Below are 17,504 nucleotides of genomic sequence, written 5' to 3'. Positions count from 1 at the left end.
CGTCCATGGGCCACCATGGGCCCGGGATCAGGGGCCAAGGCTGACCAGTTGCCGGAGCAAGCCAGACCAGGCAGGGACACCTAGGAGACTCTTACCTAAACCAGCAGGAAGATGGAGCAGAGCCATGGCAAAGTGAATAAACAAATAACTCAAGGACAGCACCCAGGCCCTAAGCTCAAGCCCCAGAGCTGGCACGAGCTCAGGCGTGCTCGCGCGCGCACACACACACACACACACACACACACACACACACACACTATACTTAGGAAAAGCTTGCAGACTTTCAAGCTCTTCCCCCCACCCCCCAGACTGTTCGTAGCCACAGGATGTGCTCCCACCCCTTCACCCCTGCCCGGGGAGGGCTGCCCCGTCCTCTGCCCCATCCTCCATCCCTTGTCTGACTCTTGAGCCATGGATCAGATGCCCCGTCGACCTAATGCCCCTGGCCCTGCTCCCAGGGAACCCTGCCCACCCCGCTTCCTTTCCCCCAGGGTCAAGCACCCTCCAGACTGGACGAGAGAACAGAACGGAGGGCAGGGGGGGAGGGGAGCTGAGCTGGCCTCCAAACAATCATGATGAGGCTCCTCTAATTTTGACTGAGATGTTAATGTGATCACAGGGGCTTATTTAAATTGTGAAATGACAAATTGACCGCGTTGACTCTTTGCTCTTCCCTGAGGCCTCCCCGTGGGCTACTTTGGGGTCCCCAGGCCTCAGAAGTTATTAATTCACGCTGCTTACTCTTCAGTATGCGAGCCAAAGCTGTGGTGGCCTACAACGCCCTACATACTTAATAAACGTGGCGATGGTCGCTGTGTTTCTCTATCCGCGTCGCTTAGAAACTCAGGCTTGGAGGCACGGGAGACATAGGACACACAAAAGCAGCTGTGCAGAAAGTTTGATTTTACCCAAGGGGTGGAGAGGGTTTAGGGACGCGGAGGCGGGACCGTGCGCCCAGCACACAGAGGCTCTGAGTGTGAGCCCCTCCCGGCATCGTGGCTCCTCCCACTCCTGATGGAAGTTACCAGAGATCCCACTGGGGCCTGCAGCACAGGACTGTCCACGTGGACCCGCTGGGTTCCGCCGTCACAGCTCCGCCTCAAGAGCTGCGTGAGCAGCCAAACAGGACGTCCAGCAACTACCAGACAAGCTTTGGTGGCGGGAGGAAACTGACTGGAGCGTGGAGAAGCCAGGAGGGTCAAGGCTGGGCCACCCACAGCAGGGTGCTGCCATATCTGACAGTAGAAGTTCCCCCTCCCTCCCCCCCCCCCCCGCCTGGGGGCTCAGAGTGAAGATGAGGGCTTGCAGGAGCTGGGATGATGAAGAGTGAAGCAGGAGAGTAGAGGAGCCCCAGGCCCCGCAGAGAGTGCTCCGGCTCAGCTCGCTAGGGGACTTCTTACACAACGGCTGTGCAGTCCCTTCAGAAGCCAGAGAAAGCCAGGTCCTGGGTGGCCGGGCTGGTCCAAGCTGCTCAGCACCTGTGCAAGCCTTATCTCACCTGTTCTCCCTCCCATGTGTCCACTCCCACAGGAGGCCCACCTGTGAAGAGAAACCCTGGGCCCCGCCTGGCCCTCACGCTCCCTGTGCACAGTGGCTTTGAAGAACACTTGCTGAGTGCGTAGAGCAAGCACTTCCCCCCTTAGTTAAGAACGAAGTCCAAGGAGGAGGACAGGGCATCACCACCATCAGTATTAATCATCACCATCATCTCCATCACCACCATCATCACCATCACCACCATCACCACCATCACCACCATCACCACCATCACCACCACCACCATCACCACCATCACCACCATCACCATCACCACTATCATCACCATCACCACCACCACCACCATCATCACCACCACCACCATCACCACCATCACCACCACCACCATCACCATCACCACCATCATCACCACCACCATCACCATCACCACCACCACCACCACCATCACCACCATCATCACCATCCCCACCATCACCACCATCCCCACCATCATCTCCATCACCATCACCACCATCCCCACCATCATCTCCATCCCCACCATCACCACCATCAATGTTGGCTCATCGCCATTAATCAAGTATGAACTGTCCTAGGTACTGTGCTGGGTATTTTGCACCCCGCACATCATCTCCTAGAACTCTCCCACGTCGTCGCAATCATCTCTCCCCCCTCCCCCCCGGCATTATTGCCCAGATTTTACCCATCTTCTGAGAGATGGATTGCATGTCTAGGTGTTGGAATTAGGCTGCCTGGCTCTGTCTACGTCAACTTAAGCTCGTGTTTAGCCTCGCTGTTCCTCGGTTTCCCTCCTGTAGGCTGGTGGCTGTGCTCACTGCCCGGCTGTGAGGAGCGGACGCCAAGACTTGTTCCGTGTGAAGCGATTCTCGTGGCACCTGGTGCGAGGTGCGCCCTCAGTCGGGTCAACAGCCCTGTCTGCTAGTGTAAGCAAACTGGGCCGCTGAGGCCCCCTCCTGCTACGTCCCTCACCCCAGGTCCTGTGGGAAGGGGCGGATGGTGACGCGTGCCCACGAGGGCGGCCACGCCGGTCCCGCGGGAGCACCCGGGTCCAGCACCTCTGCCGCATTCCTTTGTCCCTGGGGGTTTCAAGGAGGCAGCAGACATCCTCTCCATTTCTATAAATGTTCTAGAAATAGCGAAAGCCCCGAATTAAGTTCTTACTGTTTTTACAGCTTTGACCTTTCAGAAATCTCCAGCTCTCGTCTCGGAGCGGCTGTCGCCGCAGAGGAAAAGGGAGCTTTCTGGAAATGACCACATTCCCCAGACAGGAAATCCATCCTCCCTCCCCTGGCTCTTGCAGACAGCTCTTGAGTCCCCTCTTCCTTCACCCGCTGACCTCCGTGCGCCTGCTTTTAACCCGCTGGTCCCCGAGACCAGCCTCCGAGAGCAGGGCAAGCTGACCATGATGGAGCAGTGACATTTGCTCCTCTGTGAGTTAGCTCCTCTGCAAGACTGGGGCAATTACTCTGGGGGAAAAAAGTTGCTTTTTGATGACAGTGTAGAAACCGATACAGTCAGGGGCTTTCAGCAGTGGAGGGTAAGAGGAGAGAGCCATTATCCCTAAGCCACAGAGAGAGTCCAGCCCAGGAAGAGGAGGGAGCCCAGCAATCAGTCTGAACTGCTTCCTGTCTCCTCTAGCACTTCACAGCCATGACACTGAGATGGGGCGGGGGGGGGGGGCGAGCCTTCCCTGAGCCCCCGGGTGAGCCAGGCAGCCCCTCCATCCACTCTCGTTCACCCGGCTCCTCTAGGTGACGGATCCTGGAAAAGGCCCAGCAAGACAGGCGAGTCCCTGGGCAGCTCCATTCTTCCCACGCTGAGGCTCGAAGACCTCTCTGGCCATTTGGGGGGGAATCCGCGTACCTGAAGAACCCAGCCGTCCTCACCTGACCCGCATGGAAGGAGGAACCGGACATCCAAAGAGCTGCGGAGCACCTCCTGAGCCTGGCAGGCAGGGCCACCTGGATTCCAGCGAGGCCTCCGAGCTCCCAGGGGGCCATGCCATTGCCATGGGGGGGGGCGGGTGGACTCCTGTGGGCTCCCCGATTATCTGACACTTGCACTGCTGGCCAGCAGCCTGTAGCTGGTGACGGGTTCCCAGGGAAAGCCGTGGAGACCGCAGAAAGTGTCTGGGAAGCTGAACCTCACCTCTGCCCAGGCCGCCCAGGCCGCAGCCCAATCATACCTCCTTAGCACCACCACAGCTCACCCTGGCGGAAGACTGTTCCAGAACTTGCTCTGCAGACGTCAGACTCCAAACGGCCCCTCCATTCCTGGGCACAGCATGTCAGCACCAACTGGAAAAGGAGCAGCAGGCTCTGGCTGCACTTCAAGCGCTGCGGTTTGAACCACAGCATCTGCCTTTCTGCAAGCCGTCTGTGAAGAGGCCGCGGGGCCGGCCGCTTCCCCAAGCCTCGGGAGAGACCTGTCCTGCCTCGCCAGCTCTGTCACCTGACAGAGACGCACATGCTAGAAGGAAATAGGCGCTTGCCCGTGGGGAAGGGGTGCGAGGTGGTTCCTGCACTCGGGTAAAAATGAGCGATGCCACCGGGCAGCCAAGATGGACCCCAGCACCCAACTGGCAGCCCCCAGGGAGACGTGACCCAGAGAGCACAGTCACTGAGCACCCCTACCCGACCAGGTGGCCTCCCGCGGCGTCACATCCTCCCATTGGCCGCGTCGGGGATCCGCCATGGACTGCAGTGCCCCGGAGACCAAGCTTCAGGGAAAACCAGGGGAGCAGCACTTGGGATTCTTCCTGAGATCTCCAGATTCCTGGGGCGCCGGAAGCAGAGCCCACTGAGCTGTGTGCAGAGGGCCACCTAGCTGGAGGCGTCAGAAGGTCCCTAGCGTCACTGTAACCAAGTGCCACAGGCCGGGGGCTGACCAGAAGGGACTTCTCTCGCCGTCTGGAGGCTGGCTGGAAGTTCAGGATCAGGTGGCTCTGTCTGGAAGTTTCCAGGCCCTCTCCCACCTGACGGCGACCGTCATGGTTTTCTGGCCCCCCAGTTCTCCTCCCTGTCTCTACCTCCACCTCCCTGGTCCTGTGAGAGAGCCACCATTCCACCTCCATCTCCATCTCCGCAGCCCTGGGAGTGTCAGTGTCCTGGTCTCCCCTTCCTGGAGACCTGGGTCGTAGTGAGCCAGGGCCTCCCCCCAAGGAGATCCAGGGAGTAACTGTGTAGTAACCCGAGGACCCTGCACTGACCCGGGTCCCAGATCAGCTGACATCCACACGTGCACGCAGTCAGGATTTCAAATATGAATGTTGAGGGACAGTACCAGTTTTAATGTGGATCTCGAATGTCCATAGCTATCCATGTGTTAAACGCTTGGTGCTGTTGGGAGGTGGGGAACCTAGCCGAGGAACTGAGGTCGTTGGTATGAAACCCCAATTAAATCCTCCCTCTGCGTATGCTTCTCAGAATACCTCAGGGATGTTGCTGAAGTAACAGAGCGGACCCACACTCTGCCCAGCCCATCATAACCCATAACACAGAGCTGATCCACACAGAAGAAAGCCTTTCAAGGTGCAGCTCCGGGGCCCCCGAAGGATGTGCTACCTGGGTTCCCTGGGCTCCCCCCGCCTCTCCTTCCTGTTCATACCGTGCCCCTCGGCCCCTCAATCCCTGACAAGCAGCCCCCGTGTGTGGCTCCCTCCTGTCCAGGTTAGCAACTGCACTGGGACGTTCACCCCGGCGGTGCCCACCGCCTGGTTTGCAAAGACACAAACGTAGGGAGGGGCTGTCAGAGCCTCCAAAACAGAGCATCAGAGACAGAATTGTCCCGTCTCACTGTTCTGGAGGCCAGAATCCCAAGGAAGGCGTTGGCTGAGGACTGCTTCCCAGATTCCAGATGGAGCCTTCTATCTGCCTTCCCTGTGGGGAAGGAAAGCTCCATCTCATAAGGACACAGATGCTGTTAGCAGACCCAGGGCGGACATTCATCCTCAAAGATGCAGTGTCTGAGAGACAACACTTGAGAGACAGTTGGCCAAGGGAAAATGGGAGGACATTTGACCGGCCAGAAGCCAGATCTATGACCGGATCACAGATACAGGGTGGGAACGACAAGGGGCAGAGACAGGCTGGGACCAGGAAGGAATATCCTATCTCCTCAAGGGCCGGGAGGCAGACATGTCTGGGGAATTTGGTCCTTCCTAGTCTAGCTCCTTCATGGTCTGGTCGCCGTGTTTTCTAATGGGAGTCTCCAGACAAAAGGTGGTTTCTCAGTAATATTCCCACTCCGGAGGTCCCCACGTCGTGACTTCATCTGAGTCTAATTCCCTCCAAAGGCTCCATCGCCAGGAGCTTCCCATGGGGGCCCAGGGTTTCCACGCTGGAGTGAGGAAGGATGCGATCTCCCCCCTCCGCTGCTGGCCACTCTCCACCCTCACACTGCGGAGGTTCCCTGCAAGCGCCCTACGCCAGAGCCCATCTGCTGCGTCCTTCCCTGCTCCGGGGAGCAGCGACAGCTCCCAGAAGGTATGGGGCTGGACTTCGCTGGCCCTGGGGGGGTAAGGTGGCCTGTACCCCCCTGGGGGCTCACAGAGTTCTGCCAAGAAAGTCAGCGAGAGTCCAGCTAGTCGACCACTGACCCAGACGGAGGAAACGAGACAGGACAGGAGGTCATTGCATGCGTCCAGGCTGGCTCCCATACCCAGGTCACCACAAGACTCTGGCGTTCCCTATCTCCCCTATCTTATAGGGAGTGCTCCAGGAACCTTCCTCCAGGAAGCACAGCAGGGCCAAGGACAGTTTGAAGGGGTGCCATCCATGACCAGCTAGGGGTCAGGACCGACAAGGTCATGGACTGAGAAACCAAGAGGCTGGCCTTTCCCGGGTAGGTTCAGGAAGCCCCACCATCCTCCAGTGGCCCTGGAAACAGTCCTGACCCAGCTGTGGCCCTGGCCAGCCTTCTGGGCCCAGTCCATTCTCAGGCCATATGCTGTCATCTAGATGCCAGAGAGTTGTTCAAGACCCAGCTGTGTGCAGCGTTAGCGCTCTGTCTCGTATACACATACGCACGGGAAAAGAACCAGCCAGGAAAGGCCATTTGGGTGCCTGGCCTGTGTGCATCCTTTCACGAATCCACGCAGCCCTCAGACGCCCGTCCTGCGTGGCGTGGCTTTGAGTGGCTCCCCTCAGGAGGCCTGAATGTCTGCCAGGAATACCCGTCACAGCCAAGACCAAAAGGAGCAGAAACTTGGACAAGAACAGGGTTCCCCCTGTCTCCTGGATTTGTGCTGAGGCCCCGCTCAGTGAAGTCCCGCAGACCATGTCTCCTGGCTTCCCATTCCTCTGCTCTGCAAAATCCCCCTTCTAAACAGGATCTCATGGCTCCAAGTAGAGTGCTAGCTCCGGCGGTCACACCTGTCTCCCAGGGCAGCGTGGAGGAGGAGGCACTGAAGAAGCGTGTAGACCTCTGTCTTTCGAGTCACTTCCCAAAGTCCCACACCACCACTTCCGGTCCCCATCCAGCTGCAGGAGAGGCTGGGAAATGGGCTGCTTCTACGATTCCAGGCCCAGGAAACATCTCAAGGAAACCATCCTTAAGGAAGGAGAGGTGCGCTCAGACGCCAGGCGTTGTCACAGCCCGGTGACCCCCCCCCCACCCCCCGGGCTGCATCCAGCCGTGTACGCTCACATGTAATGGCCCAGCTATGGGGTCGCCATTGTAACCGGGCCACGCCGCCTCCTTGGGTAGATCAGCGTGGACGGCGCGGCTTATCCCAGGTAAGATATTCACATGAACGATGGCGTTCTCCGCTGAGTGTGGGTCATTGGTAACATTAACACCTGGGGAAAGAATAAGAAGGATGTTTAGTCCAAGGAAGCAACTGTAGAGGAGAGAATGCCAGGTCCTACGGCCACGTGTGGAGAGGCCGGCGGAGGCCCCCGCAGAACAGAGCTGGCCGGGCCTGGCCTGGAGAAGCCAGGGGAGGCCGGAAAATCTCTCTCATCTGCACCCAATGGTGATGAGGAATTGAACGCTGAGTTACTCATGCGTCACCACGAACCCCAGAATGGTGGTCCTGCAATGCATGGAGAGAAGAGCATGGCGCCAGGAAAGACCCTGTCAGGCTGGGCCCCCACCCCCTGTGAACAGGAGGCCTGCGGGCACCTGCCCAGGTGGGGCCCCCTCTCCCACCCTCCCCCCGTGAACAGGAGGCCTGCGGGCACCTGCCCAGGTGGGGCCCCCTCCCCCACCCTCCCCCCTGTGAACAGGAGGCCTGCGGGCACCTGCCCAGGCCTCAGAGCTGCAAAGCAGTGCACGGAGACGCCCTCCCCGTTAAAGTGTGCCACAGGCCAACAGCTCTGGGCCAGCCCTGTGTCTCACACTTTTGGGGTGAGCTGGAAGTGCTATCTGCCTGTCACCCCACAATGACCTTGAGCATCCTCCCGTCTCCCAATGTTTTCCTCCAAGGGAAAACAAAGCCCAAAGCGATGGGGAAGCCAAGCCCTCCCCGGCCCCCTCCTACCCAGCTCTGGTCCGGAGGGGGTGAAGATGAACTGGAAGAGAGAGCCCGGTTAAGCCTGCAGAACGAGGCCGCAACCGGCTTCCAGGAGCTTTCGGCAAGCACCCGGGGATGTCACCCGGCACGGCCCCGGACCCGGAGGCTGAGCGGAATCAATCCTGACTCAAAGGGCAGGCTGAGCCGGGATTAGTCCCAATTGCCCTCTCCACGGAACAGCGCCCGAGGCCCTGGCGCTTTCTCACAATCAGGGAAGAGATGACAGGCTCCAGGGGCGATCCCAGGGCCGCGGGCCGCCCGCGTCCAGCCCACGTCCCCGGGAGTGGGACCAGCTGCTCCTCGGCGCGGGAAGAGAATCCGCATTGACACAGGCCACGGGCCAGCGCGGTGCTCCTGCTTCCCCGAATGTCACTGGGGCGGAGGAGGGGCGACGGGGAGTGCTAGAGAATGCCGACCCAGACTGGGGCACCCAGCCACCCCCCCCCCACCCAGATCTCTGCCGGCCACGTGACGTCAGGGTGGCTGGCGTCCCGGACGCCTCTCCCTGGACCCTCCGCGCTCCGTCAGCCGTGCCTGAAGCCTGCGTCTCTAAATGCCACCCTGCGGGTGACTGCAATTCTATCACCGTCGGGAGCGGCTCAGAGTCGCCCTCGAACACGCACGAGACCCCTCCGTGTCCTGAGCTGACGTGACAAATCACCATCCGCTTGCAGCTTTTAAAACCAGGTTGATTAACGATTTATTCTCTCACGGTTGGGAGTCTGAGGTCTGAAATCAAGGTGGCAAGCAAGGTGGCCACACGCCTGCCAAGGCCCCGGGGAGCAGCCTCTGGAACCTTCCAGCTCCCGGTGGCTCCCGGAACGGCTCTCTCCCCGCGTCTCTCTGGGTCTTCGGCTCTTCTCCCTCGTAAGGGCGCCGGCTGCTGGCCTTAGGACTCACGCACGTCATCCAGGCCAGCCTCATCTCAAGACGCTGAGCTCGATCGCGTGACGGAGAAATGCCACCCAAGGTCCCGCTCGCAGGTGCCGGGGGTCCGGCGTGAGCAGATCCCGAAGAGCCAGCAGGCAGCCCCACAACCGCGCGCACTGCGGGGTACATGCCGGCCGGGAGCTCCTGAGGCCGGGGCTCCGAGTCTGAGGCAAGAGGAAGGAGGCACGGGGAAGGGCCGTGGCCCTCGGTGTGGCTGAGGGTGACTTTGAAAGGACGTGGCAAAACCACACGCAGCCTGGGTGTCGAGGGGCAGATGGGGGCCCAGCAGAGCTGCAGCCTCAGACTCACCCCGGAACCTTCTGACCTGGGAGCTCGGGGGAGTCGTTTCTTGGATGCTCTTTGCTTGTTGTCCCCCGCGCCCCCCCCTCCAGCTTTTTTTTCTTTTCATTTTTGGTGGTACCGGGGTTTGAACCCAGGGCTCACACTGTTCATTTTTGCATTGCTTGGAGACGGAGTCTCACGGACTCTTCCGCCCGGGCTGGTTTCCAGCGGTGACCCTCCACATCTCCATCGCTTGAGCAGCAGGGATTCCAGGCATAAGCCATCAGCCCTGGGCTGCTGGAGCCCTTTGTGGTTTTTTTGTTTTGTTTTGTTTTGTTTTTGGCCAGTCCTGAGCCTTGGACTCAGGGCCTGAGCACTGTCCCTGGCTTCTTCCCACTCAAGGCTAGCACTCTGCCACCTGAGCCACAGCGCCCCTGCTGGCCATTTTCCATATACGTGGTGCTGGGGAATCGAACCCAGAGCTTCATGTGTAGGAGGCAAGCACTCTTGCCACTAGGCCATACTCCCAGCCCCCGGCCTGCCCTCTGGGAATGGACAGACTCTGTGCAGAGGGGAAGGACTGGGAGGGCCCCCCCACCCGCTCCCCCAGGCGATGCCCAAGACCCTGCGCCTGAGCACCTGACTCAGGAAGAGCCAAGCGAGATTGTGGACACTGACAGGCCCGGGCCCTCCCCGCCCAGTGCCGGGAGGGTGGCCAGGGGCAAGAACCCCACCCCCACCCAGCCCTCCTCATGCTTCAGGTCTCCCGAGTCAGGTCAGGTGGCGGGCTCTGCAGCTGGTTCAGTGGGAAGGAGCTCAGGGTTTGTTCTAAGGACCCTGGAGTTCAGGGAGTCACAGGGGAGGTGTGGCAGGGAAACCCGGCAGCCTTCCTGGAGGGAGCTCAGTCAGCCGGCCCTTCCTGCCAGGCGGGGGTTGGGGGGGTCCAGAACACTCGAGAGATGCTAGGAAACATTTCTTTCTCCTTTTCTCCTTTACCTTCTCGGTGATACTGAGTTATTTTTGAATTCAAGGCTTCAATCTCAATAGGCTGGTGTTCTACTATGGAGCCATTTTACTTAGTCTTGCAAGGTTTTGTCCAGGGTCAACCTTGCAGCAAAATCCTCCTGACTTACTCCTCCCCCTGGATATCTGGGATTTTAGGCAGGAGCCGCTATGCTCGGCAATTTCTAAGGAGATAGAATCTTGATGACTTTCACCCGCACTGTTATCAAACCCCAATCCTCCCAGTCCATACCCTGACTAGCTGGGGTCACCAGCATGAACAAGGGCCTGGAAAAATTACACGAGACTACGTCAACCAGAACTGCAGGCTTTCTGGGGCTCCACAGCTCACACTGTAATAGTGACAGCCACCTAAGAGCTGCCACCCCCTCCCACGTGAGATCCTCCCTCATCCTCCCCTCCACAGGCTGAGATCCTCCCTCATCCTCCCTCCCCAGGCTGAGATCCTCCCCCATCCTCCCTCCACAGGCTGAGATCCTCCCTCATCCTCCCTCCCACCTGAGATCCTCCCCCATCCTCCCTCCTACCTGAGATCCTCCCCCATCCTCCCTCCACAGCCTGAGATCCTCCCCCATCCTCCCTCCACAGGCTGAGATCCTCCCTCATCCTCCCTCCACAGGCTGAGATCCTCCCTCATCCTCCCTCCACAGCCTGAGATCCTCCCCCATCCTCCCTCCCACCTGAGATCCTCCCCCATCCTCCCTCCACAGCCTGAGATCCTCCCCCATCCTCCCCCCACAGCCTGAGATCCTCCCCCATCCTCCCCTCCACAGCCTGAGATCCTGCCCCATCCTCCCCCCCACAGCCTGAGATCCTCCCTCATCCTCCCTCCCACCTGAGATCCTCCCCCATCCTCCCTCCCACCTGAGATCCTCCCCCATCCTCCCTCCACAGCCTGAGATCCTCCCCCATCCTCCCCCCACAGGCTGAGATCCTCCCCCATCCTCCCTCCCACCTGAGATCCTCCCCCATCCTCCCTCCACAGCCTGAGATCCTCCCCCATCCTCCCTCCACAGCCTGAGATCCTCCCCCATCCTCCCTCCACAGCCTGAGATCCTCCCCCATCCTCCCCTCACAGCCTGAGATCCTCCCCCATCCTCCCTCCCACCTGAGATCCTCCCCCATCCTCCCTCCACAGCCTGAGATCCTCCCCCATCCTCCCTCCCACCTGAGATCCTCCCCATCCTCCCTCCACAGCCTGAGATCCTCCCCCATCCTCCCTCCCACCTGAGATCTTCCCCCATCCTCCCTCCACAGCCTGAGATCCTCCCCCATCCTCCCCCCACAGCCTGAGATCCTCCCTCATCCTCCCTCCCACCTGAGATCCTCCCCCATCCTCCCTCCCACTGAGATCCTCCCCCATCCTCCCTCCCCAGGCTGAGATCCTCCCCCATCCTCCCTCCACAGCCTGAGATCCTCCCCCATCCTCCCTCCACAGCCTGAGCTCCTCCCCCATCCTCCCTCCACAGCCTGAGATCCTCCCTCATCCTCCCCTCCACAGCCTGAGATCCTCCCCCATCCTCCCTCCACAGCCTGAGATCCTCCCCCATCCTCCCCTCCACAGGCTGAGATCCTCCCCATCCTCCCTCCACAGCCTGAGATCCTCCCTCATCCTCCCTCCACAGCCTGAGATCCTCCCTCATCCTCCCTCCCCAGGCTGAGATCCTCCCCCATCCTCCCTCCACAGCCTGAGATCCTCCCCCATCCTCCCTCCCACTGAGATCCTCCCTCATCCTCCCCTCCCACCTGAGATTCTCCCTCATCCTCCCCTCCACAGCCTGAGATCCTCCCTCATCCACACAACATGAACCATGGCCTATGATGGTCACCGAGTGGCATCGTTTAAGTCAGAACTGCGTTCCACAAGTCCTCTGAGTACCAGGCCTCGTCAGCCGCATGGCCTGGCCAGGTGGGATGGGTGGGGGATCCGGATGAGCCTGGAGTGGGGCCTGCTCCAGTGCGACCTGATCCTAACTCGGTGCGTGTTCACAGCCGGTGTCCACTGTGTCCCTTTCCAAGGGTCTGGAGGCTGGTGAAGCACATAGAAATTAGAGTTATGCACGTGCTGGCCATTATTATTTTTAATAACTCTATCCGCTGGGCACTGGTGGCTCCCGCCTGTGATCCCAGATACTTCTCAAGAGACAGACCTGGGGATGGTGGTTGGCAGCCATCTTGGACAGAAAAGTCTGTGAGATTCTTATCTCCAATGAACACTTAAGTGGAAGTGGAGGTGTGGCTCAGGTGGTAGAGTGCTAGCCATGAGCCAAAATGAAAAAAGCAAAACAAAGCCCAGGGACAGTGCCCAGGCCCTGAGCCCTGAGTTCCAGCCCTGGGTCCAACACAAATAACAATAACAACAATGATGACGACAATAATGATGACAATAATGATAACAATTCTATGTAGAGATGGTCCTTAGCTTGCAGTGGCGTCAGTAAAAGTTATCCTGAGTCAAGAAGGCATTCAAAACATATTTGAGACCCCAGATTTGAGACCCCACACTTAAAATGGGAACAAAACACTGGGTATGGTGGCACATGCCTATAGTCACGGCCTCTCAGGAGACTGAGAAGAGTGGCTTGTGGCCAGGTGATCACCACAGCAGGAGCCCCAGCTCTCACGAACGCTTTCCACACACAGGAGAGCGCAGCCTGTCTTCAGAGCACCTGCTCAGAACACCTCCACCAGCCCAGCCTGGTAAAGCCATCCAAGCCATCTGGCACAGAGTCCGGTTTATAGTGAAGCGTTAAATGCCTGACACCATCACCAACCTCTGTGCCCATGCGTCACTGGATAAGTTTCACAGTGTGCAGGAATCTGTGCATCGCAAAGTAAGCCTTACAGGGGCAGATGAGAGAAAGGGGCTCTCCCGGTCCCAGTTTCCCCATCGGCTCCTCCCGACTGTGTCCCCTGCAGCTGTCACAGGCGTGTGATATAGCTCCACTCTGGTGTTCTGAAGGTTCTTGCGTGTGTGTTTGATTCGTCGTTATTACTGCTGTTTTCATTCTCTGCAATGAGGACCACGCATGCCCCAGGCATCTCGTGGTCTCTCCTGTGGAGATTCAATATGATTTACCCATAAAAGCCAGTGACAAGAGCCCCACCTAATTACAACCGAATTACCCTTGGCAGACGCGTGGCGTGGCTGGGGTGCCGGGAACAGTGCATGCCTGTGGGAGCCAGCTGGGTTGCTGGTGGCCTGCAGGCCGGGAGGACAGAGTACCCTTTTGCTTGGGAAGTGCCCCAGTTTTTCCAAGGGAGGATGGGTGTTCCCCTTTGCCCTAGAGCACAGAGAGGGGGTCCCCGTGGTAAGTGGGTCTACCCTGACCAGCAGCCGAGCCAACCGGTTCCACATAATCAACAACAGCGTGCGCGCACACACACACACGCCACCAATCCACACGCACGCATGTACACTCCCACATGTACACGCCCCTGTAAACACCAGCAGTCCTCTCATGTACTGCTGATCAGTGTTTTATCTCTGGAGCCTGGTTTCAGGAAGCCCTTGAGGAAAGCTGACAGATGTGGACACGCTGCACCTTGAGTCTTTCTGAAACTGGAGGGGTTTCCCCCATCTCTTTGGCAAAATCTAAACCGAGGGCTGTGTGTACACAGGTGCACTATGGACATTCAAGTGGATGAGTCCCATTTTGAAGCACTAGGAATATTGGAGAATCTTGGAGATTCCAGCTGACCATGGCTGTGGGAAGAGCTGGCTCTCCCCTCACGAGTCCACCAGCCAGCCGTCTGTGGCCTTGCTCTGAGGAGAAAGGGAGGATCTGAGCAATGGCGACCTGAAGCCCCCTGCACACCATGACCACACATCTCAGGTGTTCAGCCCACACACGTCAGAGCCCTGGGCAAGGCAACCGGTGCCCCTCGGAGCCAGAGCAGGCACTTCATCTTACTTCCTTTGGGAGCCTCTGCAGGCCATTACAATGGCACTTCAGAATAAGCAGCCCAGCCTGAGCCTCCCTGGGCTCCACCCCACAGCCCCCCACAGCTCGCTGCGACGGCGAGGCCACAGTCACCGGGGTCAGCCATGCCTGCTCCTCTGGACACCAACTTCTGCCTCTGCCGGCAGGCAGGTCCTGAATGGTGCTTTATGATCTTTTGGACAAATGCCCAGGAGTGGAATTGCTGGGTCATAGGATCATCCTATATGTATTTTTTTTAAGAACCTCCCTACTGCTTTCCAAAGTGATTGAACAAGTTTACAATCCCACCAACCATGTATTAGGGTTCCCTGATCGCCAGATTCTCGCCAGCATCTGTTATTGTTTGTTTTCTTGATAATGGCTTCACTGAGCTAAGGTGGGATAGGGAATTGGAAAGTTCTTCTATGCTCCTAGAATAGCAGAGTTAATATCGTGAAAATTGCAGTACTACCCAAATCAATCTAAAACTCCAAGGCAATTCCCACCAAAAACCCCAACATCATTCTTTTGCAAAAGAGGAAACAATCAAAAAAATTATATAGAACTACAAAATGCCCCAAATTGCAAAAGCAATCCTTAGCAGAAAAAGCAGCACTGGAGATATAACAACACCACATGCTACTACAAAGCTCTAGTAGTGAAAACAGTTTGATACTGGCACAAAACAGGCCTGAGGAGCCAATGAAATAAAATAGAAGAGTCAGAAATAAACCCACGGACCCACAGTAAGATAGTAAAAAACAGGCTGTAAGAAAGGCAGCCTCTTCAACAAATGGTGCTGAGAAAACTGGATATCCACATGAGGAAAACTGAAACTGTCCCTTGCCTAGCACCTTCCACCAGCATCAATTCAAAATGGATCAAATACCTGAATGTTAGACCTAAAACTACAAATCTATTACAAGAAGAAGTGGGAGGAATATTAGGACTTCTTGGCACAGGAAGAGATTTCCTGAGCAAAGTTCCAGAAGCACAGCAAATCAAAGGAAGATTTGCTAAATGGGAGTGCACAAAACTAAGTTCCTGCGCAGCAAAGGATATTACCCAACAAGCTAAAAAGACAGCCTATAGAATGGGGGCCAATGTTCACATCAGACAATACCAATAGCCTAATATCCACATTATAGAGAGAGCTGAAAAAATTAAAACTGTGAAAGAACCAAGAACCCAATTAATAAATGGGTAATGGGCCAAAGAGAGACTTCTCAGAAGAAGAAATAAAAATGACCAATAGACACAGGAAGAAATGCTCACCATCTCTGGCTGTAAAGGGAACTTAATGTTAATAGCATCACTCTGAGACGTACCAATGTTGAAAACTAGTGATGCATTTTACTACCCCACCTGTGGCATGGCCTCCCATCTGTGATGTGGTAGCCATGACTGCTTTCTCCAAACTCCTCCCGCCATGGCCCTGGGGCCAGCTCCACCTCACCTGGCCCTGTGTGTATAGCAGTATTACTGAGAATATTTTTGTGCAGGTTGCTAAGTAGGTACATAAATGTTTCTCTAGTTATGGTCCCATGAGTAGTGCCACGGGCTATAGAATGAGTATTTCCAGTTTTACTGGGTATTATTGAATTACTCTCTCAAGGGCTGTAACAATTTACTGTCCCACCAGCAGCAATTCTTCCATGCACTCCTGCATGTACTCATTCAACAATGTTTGTCTCTGTCATGAACTACATGCAGCCAGCCCTGGGCACTGGGGAGATCCTGTACATGCCCCATGGCCCTGCACTGGACTCTGAGGCCAGCCATCAGGACTTACACCCAACTCCTGCAGACCGTGTGTGTGTGTGTATGTGTGTGTGTGTGTGTGTGTGTGTGTGTGTTGGTAGTGGGGGCTTGAACTCAGGGCCTTGTGCTCTCACTTAGCTTTTCTCCCTCAAAGCTGGTACTCTACCTCTTGAGCCACACACCTTCACTTCTAGAGTTTTGGTAGTTGATTGGAAATAAGAGTTGAATAGACTTTTCTGCCTAGACTGACTTTGAACCACAGTCCTCGTATCTCAGCCTCCTGAGTACCTAGGATCATAGGCTTGAGCCGCTAGCACCAGGCAAGGCCACATCCCTGTGCCCCAGTTCCCTCATTTGAAATACCCAGTCGAGTTAAAAGGTAGCTATAGGCACAGATACAGACAATACAACGTCACCCTGGTGCCTGAGTGGTCCCAATCCTATGAGAGGAGGGGACGAAGGGCCGGAGGAATGGCATGTGGTGGTGGGCAGAGGCTGAAGAGGTTGTCTACGAGCCGAGAAGAGGGGTTTGGATGGACTCCCTCCTCACAGCCCTCAGACAGAGCCAAGCCCTCTCACACTTCACTTGCAGGCTTCCTGCCGCAGCTCTGGGAGAGAGTGTGACGGCAGCTGCAGGAATCGCACACAGTGACCTGCCGTCTGACGTCCCGCCACCATGTCCAGGGAGCCACAGCTTCCCAGGGCCTCCTCCGTCCCGCGGCCGATGTTCTGGCTTCTTCTCGGCGGCACGGGATCCCCACTTCCTGCTGCTCCCCGTCACTCCGCCACTGGGTAATGACTGTCATTATGTGATCACAGTGTCACCAGGCTGGCCATTTGTCATTGTTAACGTTTATGAAGTACGCAATCCAGCTGCAGAAAATGATGACAATCACCCACGGGAAGGGCTGTCCAGTGATGCCTGTGGCCCCATAGGGAGCAAAGCCGCCCAGGTGGATGAGGGAAACAGTATTCCCAAGATCCTTCCGACTGCCTGTCATCAGGACCCGAGGGCCCCCCCAGAGGCTTGGCCAGAGGCCGGCGCTGGGGATAATGCCCTGACCTCATGTCTGGGATCCATGCCTTAGGTATCAGCTTGGAGAACACATTCACGAATCCACAGCCGGTGGTGCATATCAGAGGCGGTGCTCATTCTCCAGGACAGCCTGCCAGCCAAGGGACCTCAGCCCCTCCTAGCAGTCCTGCCTTCCTGGCAGGCCAGGCCCAACTCATGAGCAGCCCTCTTGGAGTGAGCTGCCTTTGGGATCTCAGGGGCCTACGACAGAGGCCCAGTTCTCAGGGGAGGGGTGAGAGAGAGGGGCTTGGTAAGACATGCTACCAGACACCGGTGGCTCACGCTTGCAATCCCAGCTACTCAGGAGGCTGAGATCTGAGGTTTAAAGTTCACAGCCGGCCTTGGCAGAAAAATCTGTAAGAATCTTATCTCCAATTAACCAGCTAAAACCCAGAGGGAAGATGAGGCTGAATTGGTAGAATGGCAGCCTGGTGGGGGGGGGGGGTGGGGCAGAGGGGAGCCAAATGAGAGCATCAGACCC

Source organism: Perognathus longimembris, chromosome 7 (genome assembly GCF_023159225.1).
Source record: "Perognathus longimembris pacificus isolate PPM17 chromosome 7, ASM2315922v1, whole genome shotgun sequence".
Classification (NCBI taxonomy): Eukaryota; Metazoa; Chordata; class Mammalia; order Rodentia; family Heteromyidae; genus Perognathus; species Perognathus longimembris.
This window is presented reverse-complemented; position numbering follows the sequence as displayed.